Here is a 13,310-nt window from a genome sequence, read left to right on the forward strand (position 1 = left end):
AGGAATTAATTCAGGGAAGTCCTGTGGCCTGTGCTAGGTAGGAGGTCGAACAAGGTGATTGCAAATCATAGATTTGTAATTCCCAAGCCAGAGGGACCACTATGATCATCTAGTCTGCAGTGCTTTATAACACAGGCCAGAGACCTGCCGCAAAATAATTCCTAGAGTAGATCTGTGAGGAAAAAAGTCCGGTCTTGATTTAAAAATGGCCAGTGCTGGAGAATCCACCGTAGCCCTTGGTAAATTGTTCCAGTGGTTACTTAACCTCCCTGTTAAAAACTGATGCCTGATTTCCAGTCTGATTTTTGTCTAGCTTCGATTTCCAGCCACTGGATCATGTCATGGCTTTCTCTGCTAGATTGAAGAGCCCAGTGAATGGTCCCTTCTGGCCTTAAAACCTATGAATCTGTGAATTGACCTTTGTTCTCTTGATACCTTGGTTGGGCACCTCCATGCTTGGGTGGCGAGTTAGAGTCTTGACAGCTGGCACGACCCCAGATACACCTGTGCTGCTGAAGCTTATCCTTGTGTGTCCGGGTCTCTGAAGCTGGATCCCGAGGCTCACATACTTCCAGGATCTCTATCTGCACAGTCCCAGGGAGTCTGGACCCATGGGCAGATCAGCTCTGGGGATTTGTCCACCAGAGCCAGCTGTACTGTGCCCCTCCAGCCCTGTCTTGTGGGACAGCTGGTCTGCTGTGCCTTGTGCAGAGCTGTGACCTCCACTTCCTCGGAGCAGTAAGGGATGAGAGCCTGTTCCCCAGCGCCTCACCCCTCTGTCCCTGTCTGGTGGTAGGGCTGGTCATTGTGAAGGCCGTTGCTGGGTCTGACTTGTGCAGATGGCAGGCAGGATGCTTAGAATTGCTGACCAGCTTCTGAGTGCCCATGTGCATGTTGCACAGAGCCTTGGTTTAATAAGCCGCTGCTAGTGCAGAGCGGGCAAAGCGGCTGTACCTGGTACAGTGTCTGGAAGCACTCACCATGCCGGTGGCACCTTCTCAGAGAGCCACACCCATGCTATGTCTGGCACCGGGCCGTTCCCCCAGCACATCCTCACACCCAGCTTGTGGATGTGCTTTGGAGATCTCTGAGGAGCCAAGCGGCTCAAGGCAAGCCTGGGCAGTTTCCTTTGGGAACACGTTTCTGCTCTGCCTACCAGGCTGTGGTCTGTGTTAGCACCACTGTCCCTGTCAGGCAAACTTGCTAGTATTTGGCTGGGAAGTTACTGGAGGGAAGCTGTAACTGAAGTTGAAAGCCTTACTAGTTGCCAAGGTGCAGTTACCTGGCTGTCGGTGGCTGTCATTCTCCACAGCAATATGGATCTTACCTTAGGAGACTTGTCCCTCCGCAGCCCCCTCTGCGCTCCCTGCTCCCCAGAGATCCCTGCATGGCTTGTGGACTGGACTGAACTGAATTCTGTGTACACAGTGCTGCCCCCCAGTAGCCCTTTCCATGAAGCTTTCCCAAGCTCCCAGGTGCCTGTTGTGAATGTGTTTTCTCATAGCTGGTCCAGAATAGCTGGATATCTCTGCCTCTGCTTGAACAGGGCTCACTGCTATCTGGGAGGGTGGATTAATGTGCAAGGTACCTTCTGAGGCTCACATACTTCCAGGATCTCTATCCACACAGTCCCAGGGAGTCTGGACCCATGGGCAGATCAGCTCTGGTTTGGGGATTTGTCCACCAGAGCCATCTGCGGTGTGCCCCTCCAGCCCTGTCTTGTGGGACAGCTGGTCAATGGCCAGCCTGTGCTCTGTGCAGCCCTCCACTTGCAATCGTGAGTTGGGGGTTACCAGTTCAGTTTCACCCTTGCTCCAGTTTTACTGGATTATTTTTATAACCACAAATTGCAAACCCGACCTGCTTAAATACCAACTCGCTCTAGGCGAGAAGAGTCACCCTTTAGGAATATTCAGCTAGTGGATTTTTATGATCTATAAAGCTGTGGCAACGTGTAACAAACAGGTGAAGTGATTAACCAGCCACCCAACATCTGTTTACTTGTTCCACGAGATGCAAGGAAGTGAGTGATCACTACAGTACCGTGGTGCAGCCTTCAAAGGCGAAGGGATTGTTTCAGTAGCAGAGGGTAACCGAATGCAGTCACAAGTTTGTATTCATTTTAAAAAAAAATATTCAAATATTCTGGCCTTGATTCCCAGCCATTGAATGTGTGTGTGTCCACAAGTCTGGGCGTGAGCATGTGTGTGTACACACAAGCATATTGCGTGCATGTGTGTTTGTACATCAGTGCATGTGTGTACGTACTTGTGGTAGTGTGTGCTTTGGTACTGTGCAAGTACTCCTGCCTGTGTGTGTCTGCATGTGCACAAGCGTGTGTGTGTGGAAGTGAGAGTGCATGACTGTGCATTAGGGCATGTGATGTCCCTCTGCGTCTACGTGCCCTTTCCTTGAATCCTCCCACTGGCTCCCTAGAGCTGACTGACTCTCCTCTCCCTGCTCAGTTAGAAGCTAGTGTGTGTGGAGAGATTATGGGAGGCGGTTAGGCCGGTGACACCCCCCCCCCCCCCCAGAGCAGCTTTCAGGCCCCAAGGGTTCTCCGTGAATAGCCAGGTAGGGGTTATGACAAGAGGGTTTATTATGGTGCTTAATGAACCAGGGAGCTGCCCAAGCAGCTTCTCCTCCTGTAAGTCTCTCCATTCGGGCCTTGTAACGAGAGCGCGACGCAGGCACCCTGATCTCCACTGCACTGTAAAGCCACCTGGGAAGTTACTTTCCCAGCCGCAGCTTCTCCGTGCAGCTGGCTTGGCATAACTCAGCAAAGCCGTCTCCCCGGGGAGCCCCATTCTTAGCGTGGCAGCAGCCGCATTCCAGAGGCAGTTCGCTTTATGTGCAGACAGATTCCGCCTGCTCCGGGGAGGAGCAGCACGCGGTCGTAGTAAATCATGAAGTGAAAAGCTGCCGGTGGCTGGGTGGCTCTTGCAGTGGGTTTGGTGGCTCTGAACTCTTCCCTCCACCTGACTCCACAAGTGTTCCTACACTTCTGATGTGGATTGCGGGGAAAGAGGCTTTCCTGTCACAGCACACCCACATCTCCCAGGTGTGGGCAGTGGTATTCTCTCCCTTCCCCCCCCTTTGATTTCCTGCAGCCGAAAAGCTGATGGGCAGGAACTGGTAAGATGGAGCTGTTAAGTTCTGGAGAGCTCCCAGTGCAATGCCAGGAAATAGCCCATGGATAGGCAGGTCTGCAGAACATGAGGGCCCCTAGCTCTTGCCCTACAAAGCTGTAGGGGGAAGCTCCAGGAGCCAAGGGCAGGGTGTACGTGGGATGAGCCCTCACTCGGGGAATCCATGGGAGCTGCAGTGTGGCCGTTCTCCAGGTGAGAGAGCCACGTTTCTCCATTCAGGTGGGCTGTGGGCCTTCTGAGATTGAATCTTTCCGACTCTTTCTTCGTCTCCGGTTCAGAGCAGCAGCGTGGAGTGTGAGCTGAAGATGGTAATTGGTGTCAAGTAAGCGTAGCTCCCATAGAAACACATGATCATAGGCGCCAACTTCTCCTGGCGCCGGTGGGTGCTCACGGCCCCCCGGCCCCACCCCGACTCTGCCCCTGCCCCTATTGACTCCTTTCCCCAAAATCCCTGCCCCAGCCCTGCTTCTTCTCTACCTCCTCCCCTGAGCGCACCATCTTCCTTCTCCTCCCCCTCCCTCCCAGAGCTTGTTATTCCGCGAAACAGCTGGGATGAGAAGCAGGGATGGCGCACTCAGGGGCGGAGGCAGTGATGAACTGGGGCGGGGAGCTGCTAGTGGGTGCAGAGCACCCACCAGTTTTTTCCCCATGGGTGCTCCAGCCCGGGAGCACCCACAGAGTCGGCACCTATGCACATGATCGCTTTGTACACCCCTGTGCAGAGCCCAGAGTCTGTGCTGAGCAGGATTCTTATTCAGTCTGTTTACCCCAGTATTCTGGCCAAGCTTCCCTTTGGGCAAATGCACTCTCCTTACCTGCAGTTTCAGTTGGGTACAGTGCTCTTTACTTCTGTCCTAAACTCTCGTGTAGTCTTGGCATGCCTGATAAAACTGCTGCCATGCTCCACTCCAGAGGTGGCTGCATTTCAGTGGTGGATGTTTTCTCCCAGAGGGATTTGGCACTGGATATCATGATGATGGGTGCAGTACAAGGAGCCTGAATAGAACAAAACAGAATGAAATAATGGAAAGTACTAAATTAGTGTGAAGTCTTATTATTTCCCTTGCAGGCTGTCTGGTATGGAGCTCAGCATGTCCAAGGAGAACAGCTAGATGCTCAAATGCAGCACCTGGAACACACCTGCAGGGCGTGAACAAAGAGCATAATGCTTTCTCATCTGCTTTTATAATGCAGAACTTGATATGCAGAGTCTGGTTAGCTCTGAGATTGTGAATGGTGTCAGTGAAAGGGGAATTGTATGTGAGGTGCATTCTCTGGCATGCTCTGAGAGCATAAACTCTTTCGGTCTTGGTCAGATTTACAGCTGGTTCCAGAGTCACGGCTGAAGTTCTAAAGGTCACTGGTGGGTGCCTCAGTTTCCCTGTCTGTAAAATGGGGACAGTGGTCTTGCCCTACTTTTGTGTCATGCATTGGATGGAAAGTGCTAGATCAGTGACAAGTCTTGGCTGGCGTTAATGAGCATTGAAGTGGGTTTGAAAATGTTGGCAAAACTGTTTTCTTGATTGAAAATTTCCGCAAGTGTGCAATGGTATTTCCAGTCAGTGAGAGAGATGCCCAGAATAGCCTGGTGATTAAAGCATTTATCGCCGATATGGGGGTTCAGTTCCCTGTGATGAACAGGGGTAGAGCAAGGGTTTAGAAGGCTACAAATCAGACTCTGGCTTTCTGGTTGGAGCCGTTCCACTTTGTATCACTAATTATTCGCTGACCAGGGAGACAGATGGACTCTCTGGTCTGGTGGTATGGGGACTCACCGGGGATGTGGGAGACTCATTTCCAAGGCCTGGTCTACACTACAAAGTTAGATAGACATGTAGCATCTTACCTCAACCTAATTATGTCCACACTACAGCCTTGTCCCGCCAATGTAAGTGCCCTACTACACCGACATTACTCTACCTCCACGAGAGGCGTAGAGCTTATGTCAGTGTAGTTAGGGCAGCACAGTGTCTGTCTAGACACCGGGGTTATTTACATCAGCTGTTGGGTGTCATTCTGGTCAATTTCATGGCTCTAGTATGGATCTGTGAAATTGACAAGAAAGCTGGGCTGTCACCCTGGGGTGTGTTGGGGGCTCCAGCTAGAGCCCGGCTATCCCCTGGGCTCCCTGCTCCAAGCTGGGCTGCACCCACCCCGCTCCCCACTTGGATCCAGGCTCCCCTCCCCCCCGGATTCTGGTTCCCCCAGCCACTGGGCTACCAGCGGAGGGGAGCTGTGGACCCGGGCTCTCAGTGCCCTCTGACTGCCCCTTTTAAGTCAGTGGAAGCGCTCCTGGTGAGGATACGCACCACCGACAGAAGAAGGGCAGGGGGGACAAGAGTTAAGTCTAACTATGTTAGGTCGACTTAAGTTCCTAGTGTAGATGTGCCCCAAGTCACTGCCCCAGAGCAAAGACTTTGAACCTGGGTCTCTCTCATCCTAGGCGAGTGCGCAGACCACTGTTCTGAGGACTCTCTTGTGCTTTTTTTTAACTTTACACACAACATTTCAAAAGTCTAATTGTTGTTCAACATGGGGATGAAAACAAATGTTGGGACCTCAGACTTTGTCACAAAACAGAACTGTAGTTTTCGGGCCTGCCCTCGTCACCATTGCTTTGTGCTCTGGGGAGCTGTGACTCTTCACTGGTCTTCTCTATGACACAATCTGTGCTTGGAAAAGGGGGAGGGGTGGGAAAGTGGAGCTGCCAGACTGGTTGGTGGCTCCGGGGAAGGGAGACATTTCTCTCTCGCAGATAGAGGATCTGCTGCATTGCTCCCTGTTCTGGAGAAGGGCATTGTCTCTAGGTGTGCGTCCGTAATCGTTGTTGGGTTGGTACATGTAGGTATGTGTTACACTGTGTGCTGGGGGTTTCTTTGCACTGAGGTGGGGTGGCTGTTGTGGGAGGGTCATGCAAAGGCATGTGAGGATTATCTAACAGTTACGTTGATAATTTATTGCTGTTATTACTCACAGCGCCAAGGGAGTGCCTGTCATTGACAGACCAACGGTGCAGACAGGCACAGGGGCTGATCAGTATGTATAGGTTGACCAGTTTATGGCTGGTGGAGCCTGTTCTGCCCTGGTGGCGTGTGTTATCTGTAAGGAGAGGGATCCTAGGGAAGATGAAGTGACATCTGTCTGGGGCAGACACCCAGTTTGAAGAATGTGGAAATCTCTGAAAGCTCTGCTCCTGTCCCTGAAACTCGCTGTCCCCCCTCACAGAACTCTGCTTCACTCCTTCCTACGTGACATTCTGATAAGTTAGATGGAGAAATGCGGGCTCGGCAGAACTGCCATGAAGTGGATACATAATTGGTTGAACAACCACAAACAAAGAGTAACTATGACTGGAATGATGTCGGATTGGAGGGAGGTGTCAAGTGGGGTTCCACAGGGATCTGTTTTGGGTCCAGTGTTTAACATCTTTAGTAGTGACCTAAATGTAGGACTAGAGCACGCTGATCAAGTCTGCAGAAGACACAAAGCTGTGGGGGTTGCCAACCCTTTGGAGGGTAGAGCTAAAATTCAGAGGGATCTGGATAAATTTGAGAACTGGGCTATAGACAACAAAATGAAATTCAGCGAAGACAAATGTAAGGAAGAAAAAACAAATGCACAATGGGGGATAACTGGCTTGGCAAGAGCAGGGCTGAGAAAGATCTGGGAGTTGTGGTGGATCACAACCTCAACGTGAATCAGCAATGCGATGCTGTTGCAAAAGAAGCAAATGCAATTTTAAGTTGCGTTAACGGAGGCATAGCATGTAAGTCCTAGGAGGTGATAGTACCATTCTGCTTGGCGCTGGTTAGGCCTCCGGTGGAGTACTGTGTCCAATTTTGGTCACTAATGAATAGAAAGGATGTAGAGAAACCGGAAAGGATCCAGAGGCAAGTGACAATGATCAGAGGGATGGAATGCAAACCATACGAGCAAAGGCTGAAGGAACTGGGTATGTTTAATTTGGAAAAGAGGAGATTAATGGGGACATGATAGCGCTCTTCAGATATTGAAAGGCTGCCATAAAAAAGATGAAGAAAAGTTGTTCTCTCTTGCCACAGAGGGCAGGACAAGAGGCCATGGGCTCAAACTCCAGCAGAGCAGATGTAGATTGAATCTCAGGAAAATCTTTCTAAACTGTAAGAACAGTCGGCCAATGGAACAGACGCCTCAGGAAATTGTGGAAGCTCCTTCACTGGAGGCTTTCAAAAGGAGGCTGGATAGTTACCTGCCTTGGATGGTTTAGACACGACGAGTCCTGCGTTCTGCAGGGGGTTAATTAGACTAGATGACTCCTGTGGTCCCTTCTAACCCCATAGTTCTAGGCATCACTCTCTTTGGACTCCGACCTGAGCAGGTACTGTACCCTTGTCCCACCATGTTACAGGGTCCACTTGCTGTAGGTGGCGCCTCCTGCTGGTCACTCTGGGGATTACCTTTTCCAGACGTTGCACTCTCCTCTGGTGGTTTCTCCAGCTGTCTCGTCTCACCCTGTGGCCGCTCTTGCTTCAGGAGCTGGAGCTTGCTCTTTGTGACTTGTCTGCTCAGGCAGTCTTCCTGCTCGCTGCCCCATCAGTGCCACCTCATCAGTGGCTGGTAGGGGGACCCGGGCCTGCCCTCTACCCTGGGTCCTGGCTCAGGGGCCCTCTTAACAGCAGCCAAGGTTTGCACTCTTATTCCTTGCTGCTTTTCCCCGGAGCCTTCTCCTGTCCTCCTGGCTCCCCCCTCTCTGGGTTCGCCTGCCTCCCTCTTCTCAGGGAGTGACCACAGCCTCCTTCCCTGCGGAACAGTCTCTTGCCAGTTTCCTGGCTTATAGAGGCCCCTTCAGCTGAGCCTGCTTTCAGTCAGTTCCCTGCTCCCTGGCTGCCTGCTCCTCCAGGTGCAGCCTGGGCAGCTAATTGGCCCACTTAGCACTTGTAACCTGTCAGGCCTTGTGTGGGGTAGACACCCATCACACGTCGGCTCATTATTTTCTGCCATTGTGCACAACCGTGCTGCGCTCTTGACCTGTGCGATCACCCTGCCATCACCCCAATGCTGAACACTGCCCTCTGCCCTCTCCTTGTGTCCCTGTCCGTATTGTCCTGACCTCTGCTCTGCTCCTCTGGCCCCTACCTTCACTCGCGGTGGTTGCACAGGCCTGAGGCTGCAGGCTCTGCCGTTCCTGGGTGCACAGGGATTCCTTTGGGTTCATTTCAGCCACATTTCTGTATGCCAGACCCAGACACTGAGTGGGCTCCTCTCAGTCCTTCATTTCATGGCTCGGGGTGGCTAGCTAGTACTCCCCAAAGCAGCCAGCCAGCTGGAAGGAAGGAAGAGAAAGATGGGGAGAGCAGGGCCTGTGTGCCTGTAAAGTAGCTTACACCTTGCTTCTTTAGGAACAGGGGCCTCTCTGCCTCAGCTTCCCCACTGCTCAATGGGGGGCCATGGGCCTGTCCGCCTTAGCACAGTGCTGTGAGGTGAAAGGGGTGGAGAAAAATGCCATGGGGTGATATATGTAACAAGGTCAAGGCAGTGACACCAGATTCCTTTGAGGAGAAACCCAGCGATTTTCTGTGAGGTAAACACTGCGCGTCTGTATTAGAGGGGTAGCCGTGTTAGTCCGTATCCACAAAAACAACGAGGAATCTGGGGGCACCTTAAACACTAACAGATTTATTTGGGCATAAGCTTCCGTGGGTAAAACCCCACTTCTTCAGATGCATGGAATAAAAATTACGGATACAGGCATAAATATAGAGTAACTCCTCACTTAACGTTGTAGTTATGTCCCTGAAAAATGTGACTTTAAGCAAAACGATGTTAAGCGAATCCAGTTTTCCCATAAGAATTAATGTAAACGGGGGGTTAGGTTCCAGGGAAATTTTTTTTGCCACACAAAAGACCTCTCTCTCTCTCTCTCTCTCTCGTTTTAAATAAACAATTTAATACTGTACTCAGAGATGATGATTGTGAAGCTTGGTTGAGGTGGTGGAGTCAGAGGGTGGGATACTTCCCAGGGATTGCCTTACTGCTAAATGATGAACTAGCAATTGGCTGAGCCCTCAAGGGTTAACTCATTGTCAGTGCAGCCTCACACTCTACAAGGCAGCAGGAATGGAGGGAGGGGAGACAGCATGGCAGACAGAGATGCACACCATGTGTGTGAGAGAGAGAGATGCGCGTTTCCCCTTAGATATGCTGACACCACTCTTAAATACACTACCTTGTTAAGTTAATCAGCAAGCTGAGACCGCAGCAGCTGCTTCCAGGAAGCTCCCTCTGTCCTGAGCCCTGCCCTGTGTCCCCCCTGCTCTTTGGAGATGGGGTAAGCAGGGTGCAGGAGCAGGGGGGAGGGGGACACCCTGACATTACCCCCCCCTCCCAGCAAGCAGGAGGCTCTGGAGAGCAGCTCCAAGGCAGAGGGCAGGAGCAGCACATGGCAGTGGGGGGAGGAACAGCTGAATTGCTGGCATTTGATAGCCTGCTGGGGGGCTGCTGCACAGGGAACTTAGGGGAGCAGGGAGCTGATGGGGGGGCTGCTGGTCCACCCTGGTTCCAAGCCCCCACCAGCTCGCTGCAATGGGCTGCTCTTCCTGCAAGCAGTGGACAAAGCAGGCGGCTGCCAGACGACCTTATAAGGGCGCATTGCGCAACTTTAAAGGAGCCTGTTCCCTCATTGATCAACAATGTAACAGTGTTAACTGGGACAACTTTAAGTGAGGAGTTACTGTACTGACACATGCAGAGAAGGGAGTTACCTTACAAGTGGAGACCTGGTGCTGACAAGGCCAATTCAGTGAGGGTGGATGTGGTCCACTCCCAATAATTGATGAGGAGGTGTCAAGACCAAGAGATGGAAAATTGCTTTTGTAGTGAGCCAGCCACTCCCAGTCCCTATTCAAGCCTAAATTAATGGTGTTAAATTTGCAAATGAATTGTAGCTCTGCGCTTCTGTGGACTGAGCAAACCCATCCAATTCCTGCAGGCACTCTGACCCCACAGGAGTGTGCGTGGGCACAACCGGCCCAGAGCCAGAGCAGCATGGAGGCCTCCACTTCCCTCTCCTTATATGAAGAAAAGGAGTACTTGTGGCACCGTAGAGACTAAGGTGCCACAAGTCCTCCTTTTCTTTTTGCGAATACAGACTAACACGGCTGCTACTCTGAAACCACTCCTTACATACGGATGAAAGTCTTCCTGCCGGCCCAGCGCAGTGTGTGTGAGGGTGGCTGCCCTGAGAGCAGGCGGGGCTGAGCCAGTGTCTCTGCAGTGCAAAATAAGGCCGGGGTGTGAGCGAGCTGCCTGTTTCTTTAAGGCCATCCTCTCCCCAGCAGAGCGAGTCTCTTTGCTGGGGGGTGGCAGCAGGATTTCTTGTGGCGGCAGCTGCCACGGGGAGTGAGGCCGAATGATCTTGTCCCAGTGAAATTTCATTTGAGTTGCTGTTTACAAGAATTGGCCTCTCAGGGCTCTGCAGTAGCTGGGAGCCAGCGCCCAAGCAAACGCTGGGCAGTGGGATTCCACCGCCTGTGGGGAAGGAAAAACAGAAGAGGATGGAGCGTGTGCACTCTGGCAGTGAGAGAGGGAGAGCTTTGCTCACATGCTGCAGCTCACTCCGAGGAAGTCTGAGTGGCTGGCCGGCCTGGGGGGGTGAGTGCGTGTGGAGGTGTGCATGCATGTGTTGCCGGCACCCAGTGGCCATGCCCCAGTGTCCCCAACACATGCGCTTGCCTTCCCAGACTACTCTGTAGCACCGATGCATGAAACTCAATTACCCGAGACGTAGAGGTTAAGGAGCAAATTTTAAATGCAAAGGTGCTGGCCCAATGACTTCATGTGTCTTTGGTGGTTCCTGCCTGGTCCTTGCAGCTGGGTGTTGCTGGGCTGTTCTGCTCCTACAGGGGCTGGCCATTGTTTCCTTGACCACGTTGGGTGGAGACGAGGAGCATCCTGGTGTGCAGGGAGGCCAGAGACTGGGTCACATGGTGCTGAGTTTGTGAGTTTAAAGAGAAATCGCATAGAATTACAGAGTTAAGGATGAGCATTTCCTGTGACATGGCTGGATTGCCCGGCCCATTTCCTTGGCAATCTTTGTGATGTTCCTTTTTATACTTAAAAAAAAAAAAAAAAAAAAAAGTGTTTGCTGGAGCCCCAGCAGTTGGGCCTCCACCCCATTGCTGGGGGACAGACCCTTGCCACACCACACCTTGCTGTCTGGGAGTTTTCCCTGCTAGTTAGCCCTGGTGTCCCTTTCTGAATTCTGTCCTCGTTACTCCCAGCTCTGCCTCGGGTGGCAGCCCAAACAGGTCCCCTCCCTCCTTGGCATTTACAGCGTCTCGTCCCTGCAGCCTCTTGTTGGGGCTGCCTTGCCCTGGGTTATACCCACTGGGAAGAATTAGCTCTTAATCATCCCTCATAACATATTTTTGTCACTAAAAGATGTGCTGGTTCTTAGCTGTCCATCAGCGGGGCCCAGGCAGCAATGTGCCCCACCCGCCCTCCTGTGTCGACCTGACTTCTCCATACTCGTACAGGAAGGGCACGGTGTTTGCTCCTAGAATGATAGTGGGGGAGAGTGCCGCTCCTGTCGGCTAAACACACTGGTCACAGAGAGCCTGGAGTCCACTTGGACCTGAGTGACTGAAAGCTGGAAACGCAGAACCGAGTCACTGGGCCACCGCCCCAGCGTGACTTCCACCCCTTCTGATCTGCGCTGGGAGCAGGGAAAGATCTACACATCCACCTTAGCCCCATGAATGGTCCTGTCTGCCAGGAAAGGGTTGCGGGGATGCAGAGTGGGATGCTCCATGTTTCCAGCCTAACTAAGGGATCATTTTCTTCTTCTGTTTCTGTCTTCCCCTGAGTCATTTATTATTGATCAGCCCCCCACGCTGCTGCTTTGCTTAGTACGTTTTCACTGCATGCCGACGAGGCCATTCCATATGGCAGACAGGATGCAGGAGCTTAATTTCATGGTGAGCCCTAACTTCCTGCTCCTAGGGACGGTTCTCTAAGCGGGGCTAGCCCGGCCTGGGTCAGTCCCAGAGGAGCCCATCTGCTACATCCCTGTGGAAAGTGTGAAGAAATGCCTCAAAGCAGGTTGAGGAGTTCACTTGGGCATGCAGGAGAATAAGAGGCTGAGTTGTTTGGGGCTGTTCAGAGAGGAGCTGGACCAGGCTCCTAGTTTGCCACACTGCAAATCACATCTTAACAGCCAGGTTTACAGGTCCCTTTCCGTGTGCCACTGTGTAGAATGCTTTCCTCCCCTCCGCAGTGGAACTGGCTTTCCCTTTACCCATTTGCCGTCAGAAGGGCAGCCTCTGCTCCCCTTCACCATTGCATGAGCCTTCCACCCCTGCCCAGGTGGCTGGATTCTGTGTACGGAGCGATCATCTCAGGAAACCCCTCCTTTGTTTTTTGAAATGCTGTCTAAATGTGGGTGCGTAGAAGTGCTGTTTCGGGTGTGCCGCTGAGGTTCTGTATGTAGTGCCCCTCACACAAGCCTATAAAGCAAGGGGGGAGGGATAGCTCAGTGGTTTGAGCATTGGCCTGCTAAACCCAGGGTTGTGAGTTCAATCCTTGTGGGGGCCATTTAGGGATCTGGGGCAAAAATTGGGGATTGGTCCTGCTTTGAGCAGGGGGTTGGACTAGATGACCTCCTGAGGTCCCTTCCAACCCTGAGATTCTATGATTCTATGAAATGACAAGTGAAGGCAGCCAGCAGCATAGACTCCCTGTCATAAATATAAAGGGAAGGGTAAACCCCTTTAAAATCCCTCCTGGCCCCTCTCACCTGTAAAGGCTTAAGAAGCTAAAGGTAACCTCGCTGGCACCTGACCAAAATGACCAATGAGGAGACAAGATACTTTCAAAAGCTGGGAGGAGGGAGAGAAACAAAGGGTCTTTGTCTGTCTGTATGCTGGTTTTGCTGGGGATAGAACAGGAATGGAGTCTTAGAACTTTTAGTAAGTAATCTAGCTAGGTATGTGTTAGATTATGATTTCTTTAAATGGCTGAGAAAGGAACTGTGCTGAATAGAATGACTATTCCTGTCTGTGTGTCTTTTTTGTAACTTAAGGTTTTGCCTAGAGGGATTCTCTATGTTTTGAATCTAATTATCCTGTAAGATATTTACCATCCTGATTTTACAGAGGTGATTCCTTTACTTCTATTTCTATTAAA

General features: G+C 51.7%; 1 long non-coding RNA gene across 1 annotated transcript in view; it reads right to left on the reverse strand.

Moving 5' to 3' along the window:
- Nucleotides 1–2,600: 2,600 nt before the first annotated feature.
- The window catches only part of LOC119563952, a 29,766-nt gene continuing 19,056 nt past the window's right edge, over nt 2,601–13,310 (reverse strand). The window contains exons 3-4 of the long non-coding RNA XR_005222746.1: nt 3,965–4,145; nt 2,601–3,448 (exon numbers count right to left, since the gene is read on the reverse strand). This is a non-coding gene — a long non-coding RNA (uncharacterized LOC119563952). The remainder of the gene's footprint in view (nt 3,449–3,964; nt 4,146–13,310) is intronic.

Source organism: Chelonia mydas, chromosome 18, assembly GCF_015237465.2.
Source record: "Chelonia mydas isolate rCheMyd1 chromosome 18, rCheMyd1.pri.v2, whole genome shotgun sequence".
Classification (NCBI taxonomy): Eukaryota; Metazoa; Chordata; order Testudines; family Cheloniidae; genus Chelonia; species Chelonia mydas.